The sequence below is a fragment of the Dromiciops gliroides genome, chromosome 5 (assembly GCF_019393635.1).
Source record: "Dromiciops gliroides isolate mDroGli1 chromosome 5, mDroGli1.pri, whole genome shotgun sequence".
In the NCBI taxonomy this organism is placed as follows: domain Eukaryota; kingdom Metazoa; phylum Chordata; class Mammalia; order Microbiotheria; family Microbiotheriidae; genus Dromiciops; species Dromiciops gliroides.
Window position 1 is genome coordinate 16,074,827 of NC_057865.1, and position 14,507 is coordinate 16,089,333.

The window sequence follows — 14,507 nt, forward strand, 5'->3', positions numbered from 1 at the left end:
TGTTCCCTGCAGGATAATCGTTTCATCTTGAGATATTTCAGGGCAAATGAGGTCAGAACTTCAGAGGGTGACCTTAACTCTCTGTAACTCTGTTGGAGGAGAAAAGATTGCCACAGAGCCGAAGAGCTACAGTGTGTTGAGATTCTCTTTAACTCCAAAACACCCTCATTCCTCCTGGAACCTCTGCACACTCATGGCTCTCCACCAGTGTGGTGCATTTCTTAAGCACCTGCAAAGGGCTTGAGCTCTGTGCTATGTGCTAGAGATGGAAAGACAGTTTGTATACAGTTAGGTAGCTGGGGCTGAGGGAGGGAGTTAGGGCTTCCCTGCAGAAGGTGGGGCTCACAGAGATCCTTGAAGAAAATGAAAGGTACCAGGGTGGGACAGAGCTGAAGAAAAGATGCATTCCAGGCATGGGGGTCACTGCATGAAAGGCAAGAGTACTGGAGATTACGATTATATTCAACAAGGTACACACCTATGTGTAAGCACCTATGATTTGGGAGCAATTCAAAGAGAAAAGTTGAAAGGGACCCTGCCCTCCAGGGGATTACAGTTTTAATGGAATTCTCCACCTTGCCCTGTATGAGGAACACAGAGAAGCAAGATGAACACTTTTGTCTGGACCACAGAGCGCATGGAGGCAGTGGGGGTGAAGAGCTTCCAATCTCAGTTTAGATTTGCTCCTGGATGGAGCAGTTGGCTGGCGTCATACAGACCACACCTTTCCTTTTTTCTAGGATTGTCTCTCCCCTCAGGATGGCCACCTCCACACCAGACCCCTTTCTTCCCCCACTTTCCCATCTCACAGTTGTCTTGCCCTCTGCTGGAGGCAGCCACTTGTTGCCAAAGTGGATCCCCCAAAAAGAGGTTTGACTCCATTAATGGAGTATTTTCAATATGGCCTCGGACTCTCCCCAATCCACTCTGAATTTGTTTGTGTGTATGAGCCACAGAGCCATCAGGAAATCACAGAGAGGCTGCAGGGAGAGAACCATGCGTCCAGTCCTGGCTCAGTCACCCTAACCCTAGAATCTGGACTTTGGAGCGGTAAGCTCTTGAGGGCAGGCACTGACTTCTTTTTATTTGCACCCTCAGCACTTAGGGCAGTGCCCAACACAAAGCCAGCACTTAATAAATTCGTGCTGCCCGCCTCTTGGAGGCAAAATCCTGAGCCATTGCAGGGTGATTCGCAGACTTTTGAACTGAGCCCTGAGTGGAGTCCACAACTTTCTGGAGGCATGAGAGAAAAGATGCCTCAAGTGAGGAGTGTCTGGGCAACTCCTCATCTTCTCCCCGCCTCCCCCCCCCCACTAAAGTTAGGGCTTCCTTTGGTCCCCTCTCTGTTTTTTCTTTCCTTCCCTCATTGATGCATTGATTTATTCAATCAGCATAGATGAAGAACCCGCTATGGGCCGGATACTGTTTTTGTTTTGTTTTGTTTTTTGTTTTTTGCAGGACAATGAGGATTAAGTGACTTGCCCAGGGTCACACAGCTAGTAAGTGTCAAGTGTCTGAGGTCGGATTTGAACTCAGGTACTCCTGAATCCCAGATACTGTTTTTGGCACTAGAGATACAAAGAAAATAAAAGCAGTCCCTGCCTTCAGGGAGCTTACAATCTATCGAGGAAAACATTGTATAGACAGACATGGGACTATGAGTAGTCCTATAAATACTTTTCTACAGGAGCGCAGAAGAAAAAATTCAGACTGATTCTGGAACCAGAGGGCCTGAGCTCAAATCCCAGTTCTGATATTTAGTACCTCTGTGACCTTGGGTCACAAAAACTCACAAGTCACAAGAGTGACTATCACAAAAGTTCCCTGGCCTCAGTTTCTTCATCTGTAAAATGAGGCTATTGGACCAAAAGGCCTTTGTTCCCTTCCAACTCTAGAGTTATGATTCTAAGACTATAAATAAATAAATGCAGCATCAAGTCAAAATAATTTGATAGGGAACATTAGCAACCGGGGGTGGGAAGGGATCAGGAAAGGCCAAGCATAGGAGGTGGCCCTGGAACTGAGTTTTGAATGAAGCTAGAGATTCTGAGAGAGTGAGAAGGGAGGGCACGACAGGCATGGGGGAAACATCCTACACAAAGGCATGGAGATGGGAAGTGGGATGCTGTGAGTGAGAAATAGCTAGAAGGACAGGTTGGTTGGACCCTGGAGGAGGTATGCTCTTTCCTCGTCTTTGTTAGTCTTTGACAGGATCTCAGGATTCAGGGGCAGAAGGGCCCTTGGAGAGCCTCTCACCTGATCCCTTCGTTTTACATCTGGGGAAACTGAGGAGCAAAGAGGGGCAGTGAATTACCCAGCGCTGCACAGGTAATAAGTCTCTTCCCTTCCTTGCTCCTTTCTCCCCTAAAGGACAACATTTCACACCCCTCACAAGCTTTGTTCTTTTCCCTTTCTCTATATCCAGCAATAAATTTCTGCCTTGCAAATGTGACAGTCTCACTGGCCGGCCTCCTATAGATTATCTCGCCATTCCAACCATCGTGGGGCTTGGGCTCACTAATTGCACCTCCCCCCAGCCCCCCAGCCCCAGCTCATCTGGCCAGCCACTAAGACTGATGTCCAATTTGCATTATTTATGTCTTTGCACTGGGTTTCAGTGATGGGCTTTTGCATAACATATGTAAAATTGTGCTGACAAGGAGAATTCGCTGGAGATGCTCAAAGGAGGGGGGAGCAATGGGTGGAAGGAAAACCTGGTTTGTGTAAATTCAAAAGCCTGACGAACAGCTTTGCTCTCTTCTGTTGTTTCTGAGAGAACGGGCACCTCCCCTGGGCACCAGCAGATACCACCTGACAACTCAGTGACCCTTTGGGCTTAAAATGCTTTGGGTCCCTTTCCCCTCCCCCCAAAATTGGAGAGGGCAAGGAACAAAAAGCGATTTTGAATATTTTAAAGTTCAGACATTTACTGCAATTTTTAAAAAGTTTTCCTTTTCCCCAAATCAACATATATCCTTTGTCTTTTTCTTCTTACCCTTGTAGTCACCTTGAACTCTCTTGGTGTGGGACTGATCAGATCTATTGGCCAATGGCCATACAAGAAATTTAACTAGCTTGAGGCAACTGGGGTTTTGTCCCAGGGTATTGATACCTGGGAGGAGAGGCTCATTTCATCCCTACATGAGTATAACTGTGCCCATGCCTTGTGGTCCTCCAGTGGCTCACACCACCAGTTGGCATACCTACCCCTGGGCTACCATCTCTAGGGCTCCATTGCCACAGTGCCTTCCTCCTGGGTACCACCTTCTCCTGAACCCATATAGGGATGTAGGCTGTGTTCTCTGGAGGGTTGGTTGACCCTTATCCAGCATGATTGCACCTAATTTTACTGTCCTTTGTGCAATAAATGTGCCTCCCCCCACACTGCCAGCTCAACTGTATTTTCTCCAGGATCAAGAAATCCTAATTATGTCTCTGACCCATATTCTTGGAGAGCACAGGTGTGGTTCAGTGTCAAGAGGGAAGGTGGATGTGGGAGTAATTTTCCTAGATCGGTTTTGTCTAATTCCTGAAGTTACAATTTAAGAGAAGTCCCTGATTATCCAAGTTCCAACCCCAGAATATTTGCTCAGTTGCTCAGGCTCAGTCTGTAGACAGACAGAGCTTGGGTTAACCATAGGCAAAAAGGAGAAGGAGAATGATATTGTAATCCTCTCTTCCACTAAGCTGTGACCTTCATATCTCTTGGTGACATTTCTCCATGGGTCCCAAGAAACCCAAGGCCTTTTGCTCTCTGCCTTACTGGTTTCTCCCAGCCAAGCCAGAGTCAGTAATCCCCCAACAAAACCCTGTACTCACAAGTGAAGCCTTGCCCATCCCAACAAAACTGTAATTTCCTTTGTGCCATGATGCTGCAGTGAATTGATGGCTGACTTTGGGGCCAGGAAGTCCTGGGTTCGAGCCCCACTTCTATCACCCACTTCTAGCTGGGTGACCCTTGGTAAATTACTAAACCTTTCAGTACTCCAAGCAAATATCTAAGCTAATAAGTTACAGAGAAGCTGTCTGTCAACCTACATTGGCTGAGAGTTTCTTCATATGGAAGTTCCTTATACCAATAAAATTACAAGTCCAGCCCTAGCATGGCCTCAGGCATTCATTAGGATGGAAAGCTTTGATCAAATTAATCCACATTGAGAAGACAATAACCACATCCCTTAATGGGACACCCATGTGTATTTTGTAAAGGAGGATACTAGTTAAGTCAAAGGAATGAGACCCTACTGGTAGAGTTTGAAGCAGGATAGCAAACTACAGTGAAGAATTTCACAACTGAAGGTGATTCAAAGACCAACAAAGGTCATGCTGAGCCTGTCACCAATGGTGACTTGTGGGCAAGAAGCAGCATACAAGACATCATGAAGAAAATGAGTAGTGGGGAGAGTAGACTCATTCAGCCATGTCAGGAGAGCAAGGAATAATGGATACACTAGTGAATGTTTCCCTGATACCCCCTGGAGTGTTAAAAGAAGGTCTACAAGAAGGAAAATCTCTAGCATGATGGGGAGATACTATATGGAGGACTTATGGGAGAAAATGGATGAGCCATACAAGATGGGAGGTGTGAATGGATCATGACCAGAAAAAAAGCCCACACCCAGGAGATCTTGATTCTTAGAAATATTGCTCCCCTTAGAGTACTCTATGCCAGGAACAGGACCCTTGCCAACTCAAGCCTAATGGTCAATGGATTAACCCATATAAGAAGTTCAAGAAATTCTGTCTTCAAGAGAAGGTATTGAATTGGTCAGTCTAGCCAGTTGGCAGAAAAGGAGAGAAAGCTGATTTCCCAGGAAAAAAGGTTTAGTATTCAAGTAACTTGGCTTCTATTTGGCCTGGGAGGGTTCAAGTCAATGTGAAAGTTTTTGTACTGGTGGGAACTAATAGAGTACACCAGCTAATAGAGTGCACCATGAATTTCTACCTTTTCACCTCCCTTTCACTTGTCTCTCATTTTCCTTCCCTCCATGGCCACCAGAGGACACTGTGGGTGTTAGCCAAGTTGCCTCTTTTACTGAGTCAGGGTCCTTAGGGATGCTCACCTGCTGCTTTGCTGCCTGTAGTAGGTTAAGTCAGTTTCTGAGGTGGGGGTTGTAAAACTAGTTTGGTTTTGTTTTTAGTATCTTTATCACTTTGCTTCAATATAATTAGTTTCATTTGTGTTTTATTTTCTGAATTTAAAAACATGATTCTGAGAAGGTGTCTGTCAGGAGGCTTCACCAGCCTGCCTAAGGGGTCCATGACTCAAAAAAAGGTTAAGAATGCTTGGTCTTGGGGACAGCTAGGTGGCACAGTGGATAAAGCACCAGCTGTGGATTGAGAGTTCAAATTCGGCCTCAGACACTTGACACTCACTAGCTGTATAACCCTGGACAAGTCACTTAACCCTCATTGCCTTGCCCCACCCCCCAAAAAAAGAATGCCTGGTCTAGAGGCATTTATGTATCTACCAATCACAATCTCTTGCCTCAACCCCCTCCCACACTCTTATCCCGCCCCCACTTCATTCCCTTTGAACTCTTAGGCAATAACTATTATACAACAATCGCTATCTTAATAAAGTGGTTTAATAAAATGAGATATAATGGTCATTTAAAAAGGAAGCCCAGGCAGCTGTGTCTTGAAAACCAGCAAGCATCTCAGTTGTCCTCTCCAGCATTGGAACAGAGCTTCACTCCTCCTGGCTCCCACTTCAAAGCTGAAATAAACAGAATGTTCAGGGCATAAGCAAACCTCCTGCAGGGCTAGGGAGAGAAGGTCTGAGCTGCTCCCACCAGCCCACAGTGGGTGGGTGCTGGGATTCTCACTCAAGGACAAGCAGAAACTTGGCCCCTAATCCTATGATGCCCAACATTGATACGGAGCTACTCCTGCTCCTTCCCAGTTCTCACCATTAAACAGTGCTGCCTTCCACCAAGCCCAAATCTCAATCACCAAGCCTTATCTGTAATTTCCCCTTTTACACTCTAAGAGGCTGTGGACTGGACTTGGAATTGGGAAGACCTGAGTTCAAGTCCTGAATGACATTTTCTACCTTTGCGGCCATGAGCAAGTCACAGCTTCAGTTTATCACCTGTAAAATGGGGAAGTAGCTACTTTCCGAGGTCCTACGCACGTAAGTCACTCCCAAAACTTTAAAATCTCTATATGTGTTAGTTCATACTTAGAAGGATTTCCATAATGAGGTTGTTGGGTTGATTCCTCCCCATAACTTACCATGATCTGAATTTGTTCTGGATGAGGAAAATGAGAACTTAGCGATTCTTTTCTAGGCCTTGGCATTTGCTTATGAGAGTCACCTGTCAGCATTACTTAAGGAAATGAATGAGAGGGACATTTGTCTCAGACCCAATTCTTCGGGCACCACTGAAAAGCTATGCTAGGAGCCCAGTTTAGCAGGAGTCCTGTGTCAGAAGATACATCTGCATCAAACAAAAGCCAACCAAATAGCCCAGGCCACAAAGTGATACCGATATTCCAGCTCTGTGACACTGTCCCCTTCAACTCTGCCCACGACTCGGGAGGTTCTTTGTGGCTGAGTTCTGATCCTAGAATGATTCACCTACTCCAGGTGCAGACAGGTCAATTAGAGAGAGGAGGTGAGGGAGCGGGAAAGGGATGGGGATGGAGAGGTAGAGGGGAGGGGGATGGCGTGAGCATCACCTCCCTTCATGCATCCCCAAGAGGCTCAGGACCACAAGTCGGGCAGACAGGGAGACATTGATTCTTTCCTGATAGATGAGCGAAGACGGGGTTAGCCATCACAGGGAAGTGGGAGGAGAGTCGCCCCTCTCCAGTTTTAGGCTTCCCTACCAGGAACAAGCAGCCTCCCTTCAAATGCTTTATAATTGAATTAATTACGCAGTGAAATGATCAGTTCAGTGATGTGCGGAGTGAATGTCCTACTGGCCTGCTGTATTTTGAGCATGAATTGCCCGGATGTGCTGCTGGATCTGGGCTTACAGGCACAGTGGGAGAACAAAGGGTCCCCAAACCCAGGTCTCTTTTTTGGAGACAAAAGGCACATTTATCTTCCTTGTTCCCCCTCTCCCTTCCATGTGGGCATATCTTGAGTAAAGCAGACCCCAGCCCACCCACGACCAGCATGATAGCCCTGTAGCAGGGCCTCTTTTTCTAGGCTAGACTGGATGAAATGGCACCGGGGCCAATTCCAACCCTGAAATTCTGAGGGATTCATGCCTGTGCACCCCATGAGATTCTTCCCCACATCCCCCAAACATTCCCAGAGGGTCCATCCTGGGCTTTGTTGCACTAGAGATCACTATGTCCCATCACTTGAAACATGGTGGCATCACTGAAAAGAAAACCAGTGTTGAGAAAATGGCCCTTGGTTTCAGTCAGAAGTTTGGGGCCCTCCACAACTCCAGTTCTGTGACTCTGCCCTCCCTGTCCCCAAGGTGGGAGAGATCTCTAGCTCCACCTATCCCTGACTGTCCCAATGGACATCGGCTTTAAGATTGGGGGCCACTCAAGTGTTTTTCCTTTAGCACAGGTCAGATCAGGTCATCTCCTACTCCATAAACCCCAGCGGCTCCCTATGACCTTGAGGAGCAAACAAAAATGGGCATTCTTCCTAGGGGATTTCCTCCGTGAAAGATGCCTTTGTTGGTCTTGAAAGCAGGGTCGCTTTGTCTCAGCTCTTAGCTCACCCTGCTGGGCACCGGCACACATTTGGTTCAGTTCAAACAAACTCTTTCCTAGAAGATGAGTCAGTCAAGAAGACTCCGACAAGCATTCACTCATTAAGCCCTTGCTGCAAATCAGACTGTGCTAAGTTCTGGGGCTACAGATGTGAGCAAAAAGGGTCAGTCCCTGCTCTCAAGGAGCTTACCCTCTGAGGGGAAAGATGGCGTTTAAGTGGGTGCTGAAAGGGGGTGGGGAAGTCTAGAGAATCAAAAGAAAATCTGAGAAAAGTGAAGGTGAGTTGGCTTGACCCCCTCCTCCAAATAGAGGCCCTGGGAGGGACTCACCAATGGGAGAAGGGGGCTGCAGGGACAGAGGGATGTGTCAAGGTAAGAAGGCAGGTAAGACACCTTCTCACCCACCATGCGTGGCCACTGCCCATTTCTTCTATGGAGATCTAAGCTGAAATGGGCAGGGGAGAGAGGCAAGTGGCCCCTTGGGTAGGTGCCCTGGGAGAGGCAGTTTTGGGAGGCCGCCCAGCATTTGTTTGAGCTAGAGTTCCTAGGGGGATTGTAAGATTACAAGTCTGGAGCCTCAAAAGCCTCTTTTTCATTGAAAAGAGGCAAATTCACTGTATTTTCTCTTGGAGAACAAGAAGGAGTGAGAGAGGGAAGGGGAAGGGCAACAAAGTATGGTGGACAGAGAGACAGGCTTGGAGTTAGGAAGAGGGTTCAAATCCCACCTCAGACACTCACTAGCTGAATAAATGAAAAAGCACATGGTTCAGTGCTTACCATGTGCCTAGCACTGTGCTGAGAACAGAGACACAAATGAAAAAGGCTAGACATGTCTCTCAAAGATCTCACAGGCTAACTGAGGGAGACAACATGTAAGGCAAAAGTCAGCCACGGGGCCTTTGGAAAGGCGGGAAGCCCCAAGGCCATAGTAGTGGGGGTACTGCTGTCCAACCCCCAACAGTAGCAGAGGGATGGTCTTTTACCCATGCCATAAAACCAAGAAAATCTGCAAAATGGTGCATCATAAAACATCCACCACCCAGACACAGACTATGGCTTCCTCTAGGCCAGGGCATCTTAAACTTTTTCCACTCCCGACCCCTTTCCGATTTTGACGTGACCCCAGGTATACAGGTATACATAACCTTTCACTGTTGCCAAAGTTTTCCCAACCCCCACACTCAGTTCTGAACTCCACAGAGGTCCCACAGTTTAGGAATCTAGGCTCTAGACCCCAGGGAGGACACAGGCTGCTCCAAACCTAAGAATTCTAGCAAATAATTCAGTTTGCTAAATACCCCAAGGCTACTCCTTGAGTGGGCAGAGGAGTCTGAGCCATCCAGCAGATCCACGGCGTCATCCAGGAAGCCTGGAGACCATGTGGGGACTCAGGAGCTCCATGAAGCTCGGCTTAGACACAGCCTCCTGCAGAACGTCTTCCTTCATCTTCTAATTCCAGCCTTTTTCTATGCTTGAATCTTCCTAGAGAACTCTTCCCATATCTCTCCCTCACCCCATCACTCAGTACCTTGGATTCTATATAACTGTGGACATGTCATCACACACACACACACACACACACACACACACACACACACACACACACACACACACACAGAGACCACTAACTTGTCGGCTTGTGGTGTTGTTGTCCGAGTGTCTCTAGAACCTAGCATGGGGCCTGGCACACAATAGTGGGTGCTTAATTAGTGCATGTTGGATGGTGAATCAGCCCAAGGCTTTAGGAGCCTCCATTTACTCATTTTCACTCACTCCTTTCTCTTTAACATAATAGGATTCCTATTGGTAAATACTGATTGATGGAGAAGTGCTACAGAGCAATGATTTGATAAGAAGCCCAAAGAAACAGTTAAGAGTTGGGTGTAGACCATTCAGTGCAATATCTGGGGTGTATAAACCCAGGGCACATCATCTTTTTTTTTCCTTTTTCTTTTTTTTTTTTGTGTGGCCTCAGCATCTGATCCAAGTGTGGGCGTTTCAAAGCCCCATTTTGTATAATCAGGTTCTGTTTGGACATGATTGCTGAATTATCTTAAATTGAAGACACATGTCTGAAGGCCGGGCCGTGTATATTATTGCAGGATGGTGCCCATTAGCCCCGATCCACAGGGGCGATCTTCGGCCCTCCCCGAGCTCAATGAATTCTTTGTGCATCAGCGTTTGCAAAATGGGGGATCACATGGAAGGAGGCAGTGAGGGGAATGTGGAGCTGGTTAGAGGGTGATGGGAAATGATCGGGCATGCATTATTGAGGGGCCCCTGGTCTCGCTCGTGAAGGAAGGCTCCCTGCACAGGCCAGGGCTGGTGCTGGGGGACTTGGGCTGTTCCAAGAGAGGAGCCTGGCTGCCGGTCGTGGCCATTCCTGGGCTCGTGGGGACAAGGAACAGCTGAAACGAGCCTGACTGGAACCTCCAGTCAGCCCCTGAATCCTTCTAAGTGTCTTAACTGTGCAGACTTAATGGCGGCTATGATGGGGCCACAGCTACTGCCTCTAAATGCCCACGCTCCTGAGCCCCAGGCCCCTCAGAATTCCCCTTGGCAAGGCCTCCCGGCCTCTCAGGAGCCAAGGCAGGATGTCCTGGCCCTGGCCCCTAGGGCTGGGATGGAGGCCACCTGTCCAGTCCCGGTCCAGCTCTGCCTTTCCTTTGTCCCTTGGAGTACTTTGTACAAAGAGCAGCAAGTGTTGTTGATGGCTGGTGAGCGTTTTCACCCTCAGTGCACCACGAGGCACTGGCTGGTTTCCTGATAGCAGGGTTTCTTTAGTGAGTAAATCACCGAACACTTTCAGCTGCTTATTGCCAAGGAAGGCAATGTGGCCCGGCAGGTAAAGCACTGGTCATTGGGTAAAGAAATAATGTGCCTCTTAAACTAGCTCCATGACTTGGGGCCAGTCACACGAACTCCCTGGGTCTCAGTTTCCCCATCTGTAAAAGGGGAGAGCATAACCATAGACCTTGACCCACAGGATGGTTAGGAGGCTTAATTCAGATAAACACATATCACAGAAAGCGATTTTTAAAAATCCAGACCCTCGATTTCATTAGTGTGAGGAGCTACACATTAATTAGCAGCTTAGATTAGCCACTTATAGTCTAAGAAAACTGCCTGTGGAACCTCCCTCCTTGGGAGAGGTGGGGGACTATGGGTGCAGAATATGGCATGCACTCTCAGACTCAGACAATAATGATAATAACTAGCATTGTGCTGGTGCCTGATCTCATTATATATAGAGAGAAATATACATACACCTATACATACATATATATATAAATACATATATGGGTACAGAATACAGCACGCACTCTCAGACTCAGACAATAATGATAATAACTAGCATTGTGCTGGTGCCTGATCTCATTATATATATAGAGAGAAATATACATACACCTATACATACATATATATATAAATACATATATGGATACAGAATACAGCACGCACTCTCCGATGCAGCAGCATCGAATCCTCTCTTGGCTCTTTTTTCTCTTTTTGTTCTGTCACAAGGAATGGATGGGAGAGGGAGGGGACCAGAGAGATGAAGACCAAGGGAAAACAAAGATGTTCGTACACACTGAAATGGAGTTTTGGAGAAGAAGCCAAGAGGCTCACCCATGGTCACTCAGATGGGTGTAGGGTTGGAGCATGGAGGATGACAGGGCCCCTGGAGGCCTACCTCATGGAGACCCCTCAGGTCCAGGGCCAGAAAGGCAAATGCCCATGGTCACACTGGCAATCACAATAAGCAATAATAATAATGAGCATCATTCTGGTGCTTTAAGTATCATACACACATATACATATGTATGTATACATATTCATGTATTTATGCACGTGCACATTCATGTGTGCAAATATCTATATATTTACATATTCATATACTTATACATATATCATCTTATTTGAGCCTCACAACAATCATGATAATAACTAGCATTGTTCTGGTGCCTAATCTCATTATATATAGAGAGAGAAATATACATACATACACATATATATCATTTCATTTGAGTCTCACATCAGCCCTGTGAGGTGTACCACATTTTACAGATGAGCTTGAGAACAGTAAGGTGTCTTTTCTAGGGTCATACAGGTAATAAGAGTCTAAGGCAGGATTCGACCTCATACCTGCCCGACCCCAAGTCCTGGGCCATCTCCACTAGCGGGGTTCACTATCTCATGGTTTTTTTAGTGACAGCACAGTTCCTAGATTTGTTTCCCAACAGAGTTAGGTGACCTGCTACTTCCTTAGCTACCTGGAAACGACAAAGAATGGGGTTTTTCAGTGTCAGCCTGGAATGCTTTGGGGGGGGTTTTGGGGCCGAGCCCTCACTTGACAGAGCTTGAAAATACAAACATTTCCTGCACACATCCAGGTCTCAGAACTCTTAGCATGCCCCACCCCCCAAGATTGTTGTGAAGATCAAATGAAATAATATTTGTAAGGAGTTTTCAAATTTCCAAGTATTACATAAATGCTATTATTATTATCATTTCCCTAAAAAATTACTGTTATTTTTATTTTGTGTATGTATGTGATGTTATCTTCCCCAACAGAATGTAAGCTTTTGGAAGGCAGGTCCTATTTAATTTTGGTTCTGCCTTCCCAAGCTTAAGTACAGTGCCTAGATCATAATAGGTACTTAATAAAAGCTTGTTGATTGATCGATTGATTGGTCAGCATAGAGAATTCCCAGGTATAGAAACTCCCTCCACTGCTGCCATAGACCAGCTAACTCTCTGTAACTTGGGATCTTAGAGAGATGCTTGGGACACTGAGTCATGGGGACTAGCCCAGGATCACGTAGCATCAAAAACTCAGTCTCGCAAGAAGCATTTATTGAGTGCTTGCTGTGTGCCAGCTACTGTCATAAGTGATGGGATCTGGGGCAGCTAGGTGGCAGAGTGGATAGAGCACCGGCCCTGGAGTCAGGAGTACCTGAGTTCAAATCCAGCTTCAGACACTTAACACTTACTAGCTGTGTGACCCTGGGTAAGTCACTTAACCCCAACTGCCTCACTAAAAAAAAAAAAAAAGTGATGGGATCCCAAGCAAGGCAACAAAAACAGTCTCGGGGAAAACATGTCCATGTAAGTAAAAATTAAAATATCCCACCAGAGTCAGCCTTACTGAGGAAGTGCTGGATATCAGTGCTCTCTGCGCTTGATTGTCTCAGTAACTTTGGGCAAGTGCCTTAAACTGTCTGGGCCTTGGTTTCCCTATCTGTAAGGTCAGGACCTTGACTTAAGGACCTCTAAGGAATTTTCCAGGTCTAAAATGCCATGATAATGATCACTTTGCTACATCTTCACACAGCTCAGTGTCTCTTTTGGGAATTGAACCCAACTTCATACCCAAACATCTTTGTGACATCGATTGGCACTACTGACAATGTGGCAATATCTGAAAGCAGAGCAGAGGCGTTTGGGATAGGAGTCTATGCAAATTAGTGCCCCTCCTTATCTCTGACCCATCCAGCCCCAAACTTTCTGTGATGAATGGGGAGGGTCTGACCAGGAAACAGGCTCCAGGAAAGTTAAACAGGAGATTCTGGACTGTTCTAGGGTGTGTCTCTTGGGAATAAAGAATGCGTTCTGCACCACCAAATGCCAGCCTTAGTTTCTCCTTTTAGCCATTCCTGTCCTCTCTCACCCGTGATTGATCTGGCGGTCCTTGGCCAAATCCTCAGACAGCCTGCTAACTTCTGGAGACTCAACATTGTTTTTCAGAGGTCCTTCACATACGTCTCTTGTTCCATGCCAGCCACCACAGGCCAGTCCTTGACTTGGAAAAATGAGCCTTTCGGGATAGCTGATACCTCGAAGGTATTATGTGCGTGCCCTGGACCTCATCCCCAACCTGTGAAAGAATTCTGAGGACAGATGGAAAGAAATTGCACTCCCATCCTCTCTGTCCTTCCCCAAATGCTGCCCCATTCACGTTGGTGAATCCCTGAGAAGCTTTGCAGACATGGCGGTCGTGTAAAAGGGAGATTGGTGTCTTCTTTTTGGAGGTTTGGCGGAGGGAGCCAGGGTAAGGATGACAGATCGAAAACAAAGGTCGTCAGCGTCCGCTTCTTCCCACAGAGACCCGCGCATGCAGGAAGAACGACAATATTTGGACACCACAGGCTATGAACAATCGTCCCAGCTTCCTCCTACTTAGGGGGCCATCTGCTGTTCAAAGATGTCCCCACATTTGAGAGTGCTTTGGTATATGGGAATAGGGACGTGCATTTTTATTTCAGAAAGTATTTCTTGACCTCACTGTACTGCGCATGCACCGAAGCACCAGAGAAGTTTCCGCGCCCCCCCCCCCTTGTTGGAGGAAGGCTTCTAAGACACCTGTGCTAGGCAGGAGGTGCTTCTGTGTGAAAGGGAACACACAGGGTGAAGGGCAGGTGCAGGGCACCCACAGACATGAAGGAGGAAGTAGATGCAGGGATTTGGCATAAGGGGTGGAGAGGCTGGCTGGCTCAGTGGTGAGAGCTCTGGAGATGGGAGCCAGGCAGACCCGGCTTCAAAGGCCCATCGGGCCACACATACGTGGTCCACCCCAAGAGTCACCCATAAAGAGCAGGAAGTAAAGTCTCCAGAACCAAAGAGATGTGGCAATGTTCCAACTGGGCCAACAAGTAACTTCTGCTTTCTGTCATTGTGCCCCAGGACAACCGATCCTGAGCAGCGAGCTGGGTCCTCTTCTCCTCCTCCCAGCGTCTCTAAGGAGTGGAGCCTCAAGGTCACTGGGGAAATGACTCAGCCGCCCAGACCTCTCTCCTTCCAGCGCTTTTCCTGAGAGGTCAGAAC